Source organism: Aotus nancymaae, unplaced genomic scaffold, assembly GCF_030222135.1.
Source record: "Aotus nancymaae isolate 86718 unplaced genomic scaffold, 86718_ANA_hifiasm-v0.15.2.pri h1tg000014l, whole genome shotgun sequence".
In the NCBI taxonomy this organism is placed as follows: domain Eukaryota; kingdom Metazoa; phylum Chordata; class Mammalia; order Primates; family Aotidae; genus Aotus; species Aotus nancymaae.
In genome coordinates, this window is record NW_026988425.1 from 18,835,668 (window position 1) to 18,845,066 (window position 9,399).

General features: G+C 39.4%; 1 pseudogene; it reads left to right on the forward strand.

Moving 5' to 3' along the window:
- The first annotated feature begins 4,635 nt into the window (after positions 1-4,635).
- LOC110569248 (large ribosomal subunit protein eL32-like) lies at positions 4,636-5,043 on the forward strand (annotated as a pseudogene).
- Positions 5,044-9,399: the final 4,356 nt, after the last annotated feature.

Genomic DNA, 9,399 nt, shown 5'->3' on the forward strand with positions numbered 1-9,399 from the left:
AGGTTGTATCTGCTTGACTGCATAAAAGGGCAGATTTCCTTCTGTCTTCGTAATCTCTTAGCAGATCCCATGTGATGTGTATCATATTCCGGTTTAATGCCTATTCAGTAATAAAGCAGTTGTCTTTATCTGCTACCATTGGGGAGAATATTTTGTTTTTAATTGTGTTTCTCCAACAGTCATTATGCACCTGGATTTTATGTTTTATTTCAACCATTATTTTCTTTCTTTTCTTTCTTTCTTTTTTTTTTTTTTTTGAGACAGAGTCTCACTCTGTTTCCCAGGCTGCAGTGCAGTGGTGCAATCCCTGCTAACTGGGACCTCCACCTCCTAGGTCCAAGTGATTCTCCTGCCTCAACTTCCTGAGTAGCTGGGATTAAAGGCACGAGACACCATGTCCGGCTAATTTCTGTATTTTTCAGTAGAGATGAGTTTCGCCATGTTGGCCAGGCTGGTCTCCAATTCCTGACCTCAGGTGACCCACCTGCCTCAGCCTCCCATAGTGCTGGGATTACAGGCATGAGCCACCATGCCCAGCCACTTTATTTCTTTGTAATATCAGGACATTAAGGAACTTCACCTACATCAGATAGTTTATTAAGATTCGAGCTAGAAACTAGCTCTCTGTCTTTGTCTCTCACACACATACACACAAACACACACATACACACATATACGCACATTGACGTAGCTTGCACAGCATAGGCATTTACTTGTGATATGTAAAAATAAATGGAGGAAGACTGTAGAACGGACTTCAGTTGTTGACAAGGTGTAGACACTAAGAAAATTTCTTTGTGCATCCTTTGCTTGCAGAAAGACTATGGATGCTGGCCTTGTAAAACAAGAGCCTCTATAACAGAAAGAAGCAGTGACACGCCTCCATTTTTATAAGGGCAAATGTTTTGCAGCAAGTAGGTCTCAGAAGAGCTAGCTTTGGTTGTTGCTTACTTCCAGACAACGTCTCACAACTTCGATCAGCATGACAAATCTGGCTGACACCTAGTGAATCCAGATAATTTCCTGGAGCCAGGAGAGGAAACTTTCAGAATTTGCTGCCATTTTGACACCTAAATAAAAGCGCAGGTTTGGTTGAAAAGAAAGAGTAAGGATGTAGTGAGAACTGTTTGCCCCAGCACTGTGTAGAAATGTATCTTGCATTCTCTGACAATCCTCATACATGCTGTTTTTTGTTATTTTTTTTAGACAGAGTCTTGCTCTGTCGCCAGACTGGAGTGCAGTGGCATGATCTCAGCTCACTGCAACTTTCGCTTCCCAGGTTCAAGTGATTCTCCTGCCTCAGCCTCCTGAGTAGTTAAGACTACAGGCACATGCCACCGTACCCAGCTAATTTATGTATTTTTAATAGAAACGGGGTTTTACCATGTTGGCCAGGATGGTCTCGATCTCTTGACCTCGTGCTCCACCTGCCTCAGCCTCCCAAAGTGCTGGAATTACAGGCGTAAGCCACTATGCCTGGCCATTCATGGTATTCTTCATTTCTTTGACTCTTCGGTCTAAAATTTCTTAAGGGCTGACAACGTTCTCTTGGCCCTTTTCCATGTTTTTCTATATACCGTGGACTCACTTGCCATCCATATGCTGATGACTCCTCAAAATCTATCATATACCCAGATTTCCTTCTGGCACTTCAGATCTTTATGTTCATTTGCTTATTGAAAGGGTCACTCAGTTTTAATTGTATCATGTATTTCCAAGGCCTTCATAATAAATCCAGACTCTTTGGCATGACAATATGGGTAACTGATAATTAGACTTTTCTCAAAATCTCTGACTACATACATTCCATGCAGGTATCTCCCATTCATCTTCAGCCACATAATTTTCTGTAATCACACTGAATTTCTTGCAGTTCTCTAAGCAACCTTGGCAGGCTGTTTCTCATCTCTGAACTTTGAATAGATTCTACTTGTGAGTCAAGTGTTCTCACCAAGCTAAACTCTGTTGACCTTTCAGGATTCAGTTAAAGTGTGTCTCCTCACTTGCATCAGGAGACCCTCTGTGTTTTCTTCTATCCAGATAATATGTCTGTCCTTTGTATTTTTTTGAATATTTTATGCTTTAGACTTTTTAGGGCATATCACAGTAGGCTGCAATTTCGATTGTCTCCTCTATCCAACAGTAAGATTTGACTGATTTAATCAAACAGTGAATCTCTCAGAACTCCGTATTAGTTTTAGCATTCAACAACTTATCCTTTTTGAGATAATAGTACATGAATGTTGTCATTTTCTGGCTAAATTAATATTAATATAAAATAGTGAAAGTAAAGTTTTGAATAAAATATTGGGCAATCTCTATTTTGATTTACATTGAGAAATAGTAAACATTAAAATTATGTGGTTGTAATTAAAGTCGATTTGAAGGTGTAGCATGATTTTTGTATTAGGAGAAGTAGGGGGTTAAATAATAGAAAATTTGTATTTATGAGGGTTAAGAAGTCCTGAGGAGTAGCATAGATGACTTGACAGGACCAAATGAGGCAAATTATGAGAATGAATATGGCTCCTTTAAGATGGAGTGAAGTCATTCAGCGCTTTGTCACCAAGCAATCACCAGACAAGCCAGCCGAGTGCTTTCCCCAGGCTAGTACTTAATAAAAGGTATAGAAATGAATTGATCCCATTTGTGTTTTACACACAACTGCAAAGTGTGTAGGCAGATGCTATAAAACATCAACATTAATGGGAAGCTCTAAAATATCTATTCTCAGTAAGAAGAGGCAAAATATGAATTTTATGTTTAGCATTGTGAAGTAGAAAAAAGTTTTCTATTCCATAGAATAGGCATTGTGCAACTTTGTTTTTATTTGTTTATTATTTTTTTAGAATCAGGGTCTCTATCTGTTGCTCAGGCTGGAGTGCAGTGGCACAATCATAGCTCGCTGTAGACTCAAACTGCTGGGTGCAAGCAATTTTCCTGCCTCAGCCCCCTGGGTAGCTAGGACTACAGGCGCATGCTACTATGCCTGGCTAATTTTTAATTTTTTTGTAGAGATGGAATCTCAGTATGTTGCCCAGGCTCGTCTCAAACTTCTAGCCTTGATCAATCCTCCTGCCTTGGCCTTCCAAAGCCCTGGGATTATAGACATGAGTCACAGTGCCTGGCCCATGCAACTTTAAAGAACATACACACACACACACACACACACACACACACACACATATATATGCACACACACATATATATAAATATATATTCCATATATAATGCATATGTTGTATACATAAATTTTAAATTATCAAATAACTGCCCAGTAAGTAAACATAAATACATATTCATATACAGTTATAAGTTATTAAAAACCCTAATTGAACCCCACTAAAACACTGTCTTATTTACTCTTGCAAAAATAAATATACATACTGAATAACCTGAGGAAAGTCCCACTGAGGCAATAACAAATGATTTTTAGGTATCATGGAGAATCTGCTGGATACATATCAAACAATATTGGGAAGATTAGTGCTGTAGGAATTAACTGATTACAATCTCCTGACTATGTAGATGCAGGTTTTGATATTCATGGAAAGGAAAATACATGCAAGTTAGTCAATGCAGTAAGATCAGAAAAATACTCATTAAGCCCTACTCTGTACTCCACACTATGCACATACTAGGCCAGGATCCAGAGATATTAGTAAGAATGCCTGTATCTTAAAGAGTTTAAAGGCAATTAAGACATATCAAATTGCTTTGCAAATATTTACTATAGTACATTGATGATGTCCTGGCCAAGGAACTGTTAAAATATAATGCAGATGAAAGAAATATCTAGAATAATTGCATATAAATGTCTTATTTCAGCATTGGTAATTTCAATAAGCATTTCTTTTTGCAATTCCATTTATTAGAAGAGCATTATCATTGATTTCTTTAACAAAAATTTATTTGCTGTTTGTTATGTGCCAAATGCTATCCTGTGTTTTCAGTATAAAAGTCAAACACGCAAACAAAAAGCTTACCAATATCCTTTAGCACTTTCAGTTTCATTGTAGAGACAGACAGTGAACATGTTAAATTAGCAGTTATACTTATGATAGATGCTAAGGAACAATGGAAAAACTAAAGCAGATAAGTGAGAATCAAGAATTTTGAAAGAGTGAGGAAGTTTTCCATTTAAAATGATCATCAGGAAGGCCTTGGCTAACTGGTGAATTTAGAGCACACTCTGAAGGACCTGAAAAAATTACCAAGTTGATAACAGCAAGGTTTTTCCAAAGCAGGAGTAGCCTACTAAATTCAGGAATTTCAAGTCCTACCATTCTACCAGAACACCTGTAAATAACTGATGTGTGTTTAACTGAGGCTTGAAGAAACAAGTTCAGTTTGCCTGATGTTGTGGTTCTTGGATTATTGTTTGAACACCTGACCTTAAAATGTCACCAGTGGTAACCTTTAATGGATTCATTTTTATTACAGCAAAATTTTGTTTTAAGCAGATAAATAAAAGCCATCAGAAAGTCGATAGAAGTCATGCAGCTATCTCAGATGTGCATTATGAGAATGGTTTTCTTAGACTAGAGCTCTGCTGTCATCCAGATTCCCCTTAAAATAAGACTCCAGTGTATGGGCGCTGCCTACGGAGGTGGCAGCCATCTCTTCCTCAGCATCATGGCCTCCCTTAGACCCCTTGTGAAACCCAAGATCATCAAAAAGTAAACCAAGAAGTTCATCTGGCACCAGTTAGACCAGTATGTCAAAATCAAGCGTAACTGGCAGAAACCCAGAGGTACTGACAGCAGGGTTCGTAGAAGGTTCAAGGGACAGATCTTGATGCGTAACACTGGCTACGGGAGCAACAAGAAAACAAAGCACATGCTGCCCAGTGGCTTCCGGAAGTTCCTGGTCCAAAACATTAAGGAGCTGGAAGTGCTCCTGATGTGCAGCAAATCTTACTGTGCTGAGATCGCTCACAATGTTTCCTCCAAGAACCACAAAGCCATCATGTAAAGAGCCTCCCAGATGGCCATCAGAGTCACCAACCCCAATGCTAGGCTGCGAAGCAAAGAAAATGAGTAGACAGCTTATGTGCACGTTTTGTGTTTAAATAAAACTGTAAAAATTGCAAAAAAAAAAAAAAAAAAAAGACTCCAGTGTAAACACCCTGAGATGACTCTTGATGGGTCTAAGCTTGATGCCCTCAGATGTCTCATTTCTTCTACAAACGGGTTATAGGACCCATCTGATTTAGGGGAAAATCTTTGAAAATCTTTACACTTGCTTAATTTGGGTATAATAGAGATCAATATAATAAGATATGCCTAAAAATGATACCTGGATCTTAGGTTATCAAACTCTGAATTGCCAAAGGAACATTAACTATGGCATATTTCTTCGTAAGCAGTAAGATCTAACTCCCTATTCCCAGGTCAGAATTGCTCCAATTCAGGCTAAAGCTCTGAAATTGCCATAAACTTCAGGTTGCCAAGTCTGCTCTGATAGTTCAGACAATCTCCAAAAAGCTATCATTAAATGATGCTGGCACATATAACTCCCGTACTTCATATTTTTCCTTAAAGACTGCAGTGGAAGCACATTCCTCAGTAGCATATAGGTTGTCACATTTGAAAACTGTCCACATGCTATATGAAATTTCATATATTTTAAAGATTTCATTTTGGGGCCGGGCACGGTGGCTCACGCCTGTAATCCCAGCACTTTGGGAGGCTGAGGCGGGTGGATCACGAGGTCAAGAGATCAAGACCATCCTGGCCAACGTAGTGAAACCCCGTCTCTACTAAAATATAAAAAATTAGCTGGGCATGGTGGCGCGCGTCTGTAGTCCCAGCTACTCAGGAGGCTGAGGTGGGAGAATTGCTTGAACCCAGGAGGCGGAGGTTGCAGTGAGCGGAGATCATGCCACTGCACTCCAGCCTAGCGCCTGGCGACAGAACAAGACTCTGCCTCAAAAAAAAAAAAAAAAAAAGTCCAAATTTTTTTATACTTGAATATAATTCTTCTGCCTGCTCTTGGTAAATTCAAATTCACAAGGAACTAAATAGTTGAGACATTTGTAGAGTCAAGGACAAAATTAAATATTATCATTTTAAATTAGCAGAGACAATAACCTGTGATTTTGATTGTACAGTCATTTGTTGCTTAATCTTCGGTATATGTTCTCAGAAGTGTCTCCTTAGGTGATTTTACTATTGACCAAATGCTATAAAGTGTACTTACCCAAACCTACATGGTGTAACCTACTACACACTTAGGCTATACGGTATAGCCTATAGCTCCTGAGCTACAAATCTATATAGCGTGTTACTGTACTAAATGCCAAATGCAATTGTAACATAGTGGTAAATACTTGTGTATCAAAATATATCTAAACATAGAAAAAGTACATATTTAAAAGATAAAAAACGATACACCTGTATAGGGCGCTTACCAAGAATGGAGTTTGCCAGATTGAAAATTGCTCTGGGTGAGTCAATGAGGGAGTTGTGAGTGCATACGAAGTCCAAAAACATAACTGTACACTACCTGTAGATTTTGTATACACAGTACACTTAAGCTACACTAAATTTATTTTAAACATTCTTTTTCCAAAAATAAATTAACCTTAGATTAATGGAACTTTTAATTAATTTTGTTATTGGGAAATAATATTAATAACTATGCATATTCATTGGGTACATACTGATGTTTTAATACATATAATGTACAGTGATTAGATCACAGTAATAGCACATTAATTATTTAAGACATTTACTTATTTTTATTAAGAATGTTCAATGTCTTCCCTCTAGCTATTTGAAGTTATATATGATTGTAACTATAGTCATCCCACGGTGGTCTAGAACATTAGAGGTTATTTGACTTATCTAGCTGTAATTTTGTATCCTTTAACAGTCTGTGCTGGGCATGGTGGCTCATACCTGTAATTCCAGCACTTTGGGAGGCCGAGGCAGATGGATCACTTGAGGTCAAGAGTTTGAGACCAGCCTAGCCAACATGTTGAAACCCTATCTCTACCAAAAATACAAAAATTAGCCAGGCATGGTGGCACACACTTATAATTTCAGGTACTCGGAGGCTGAGGCAGGAGAATTGCTAGAACCCAGGAGGCAGAGGTTGCAGTGAGCTGAGATTGAGTCACTATACTCCAGCATGGGTGACAGAGCGACACTCCATCTCAAATTTTTTTAAAAAAGAAAAAAACTAAATGTCAACTTGATTGGATTGAAAGATGCAAAGTATTGATCCTGGGTGTGTGTGTGTGTGAGGGTGTTGCCAAAGCAGATTAACATTTGAGTCAGTGAGCTGGGAAAGGCAGACCCACCCTTAATCTGGTTGGGCACCATCTAATCAGCTGCCAGCATGGCCAGAATATTAAGGAGACAGAAAAACATGAAAAAGCTAGGCTGGCTTTGCCTCCCAGCCTACATCTTTCTCCTGTGCTGAATGCTTCCTGCCCTCAAAGATCAGACTCCAAGTCCTTCAGCTTTGGGACTTGGATTGGCTTCCTTGCTCCCTTGCTCCTCAGCTTGCAGATGGCCTATTGTGGGACCTTGCAACCTTGTGAGTTAACACTGGTTAATAAACTTCCATAAATATACAATGGAATAAATATATATAGCTCTTATTAGTTCTGTCCCTCTAGGGAACCCTTACTAATGCAAATTTTGGTACCAGAAGTGGTTCTAGAGGAACAGAATATTAAGAATGGAGTTCTTTCATTGGTTTTGGGGTTTCTGGAGTTGGCTGTTTAATATGATTAGACCCGAAATTGCTAAGGACTCTACTGCTGATTGTTTAGAGAATACTGATAGTCCTTGGTGTGAACTGTTTAGAGAGTTAAACAAAATAAATGCATTTGACATTCCTGATTCACCGCTCATGAGAGGCAAGGAGTTTAGTGACTCTATACCTAATACCTTTGACTATATATGGAGAACTAAGGAATATAATGAAGCTGGTTGGTTGCTCCTAAGTTCACCAGACAAAGTGATGAAATAAAATGATGAACTCCTACCCATCTGACAAAGGGCTGATATCCAGAATTTACAACGAGCTAAAAAAGATTTACAAGAAAAAAACAAACAAGCCCATTCAAAAGTGGGCGAAGGATATGAACAGATACTTTACAAAAGAAGACATACATGAGGCCAACAAGCATATGAAAAAATGCTCATCATCACTGGTCATTAGAGAAATGCAAATCAAAACTACATTGAGATACCATCTCACACCAGTTAGAATGGCGATCATTAAAAAATCTGGAGACAACAGATGCTGGAGAGGATGTGGAGAAATAGGAACACTTTTACACTGTTGGTGGGAGTGTAAATTAGTTCAACCATTGTGGAAGACAGTGTGGCGATTCCTCAAGGACCTAGAAATAGAAATTCCATTTGACCCAGCAATCCCATTACTGGGCATATATCCAAAGGATTATAAATCATTCTACTATAAGGACACATGCACACGAATGTTCATAGCAGCACAGTTTACAATAGCAAAGACCTGGAACCAACCCAAATGCCCATCGATGATAGACTGGACAGGAAAAATGTGGAACATATACACCATGGAATATTATGCAGCCATTAAAAACGAGGAGTTCGCGTCCTTTGTAGGGACATGGATGAACCTGGAAACCATCATTCTCAGCAAACTGACACAAGAACACAAAATCAAACACCACATGTTCTCACTCATAGGCGGGTGTTGAACAAGGAGAACACATGGACACAGGGAGGGGAGCACTATACACGGGGGTCTGTTGTGGGGGAGTGGGGGGGACAGTGGAGGGGGGGAGTTGGGGAGGGATAGCATGGGGAGAAATGCCAGATACGGGTGAAGGGGAGGAAGGCAGCAAATCACACTGCCACGTGTGCACCTATGCAACAACCTTGCATGTTTTTCACATGTACCCCAAAACCTAAAATGCAATAAAAAAAAAAAAATTATGAACTCAGAGACTCTAACTCCTGGCTTCAGAAGAAGATACTAAGCCTCAAATCTTCTAAGATTGTCCTGAGTGAGAGTCTTATCTCCTGTAGAGAAAAAGCTGAAGTTGTAGAAAAACAAACGTAAACTCTCATCATGCGAGTGGCTGACCTGCAACAATATGTATCTGCACAGCTTCGCCAGGTGTCTACTGTTAAAGTAAGGACATTAATTGGAAAAGAATGGGACCCTGCATTTTGGAATGGGGATGTGTGAGAGGACCCTGATGAAGCTGGGGACACTGAATTTGTAAACTTTGTTGAACCTTTTTTGCCATAAGAAACAGTTTCTCATCCCCAGTAGTATCAACATTCCCTGCCAAATCCATGCTGCCATCAGCTTTTCCACCTTTGTCTCAGGAGATAAACCCTATGTTGCCTGAGGCAACAGTGATGACCTCCCCTGAGGCAGTTGCCAGGCAAG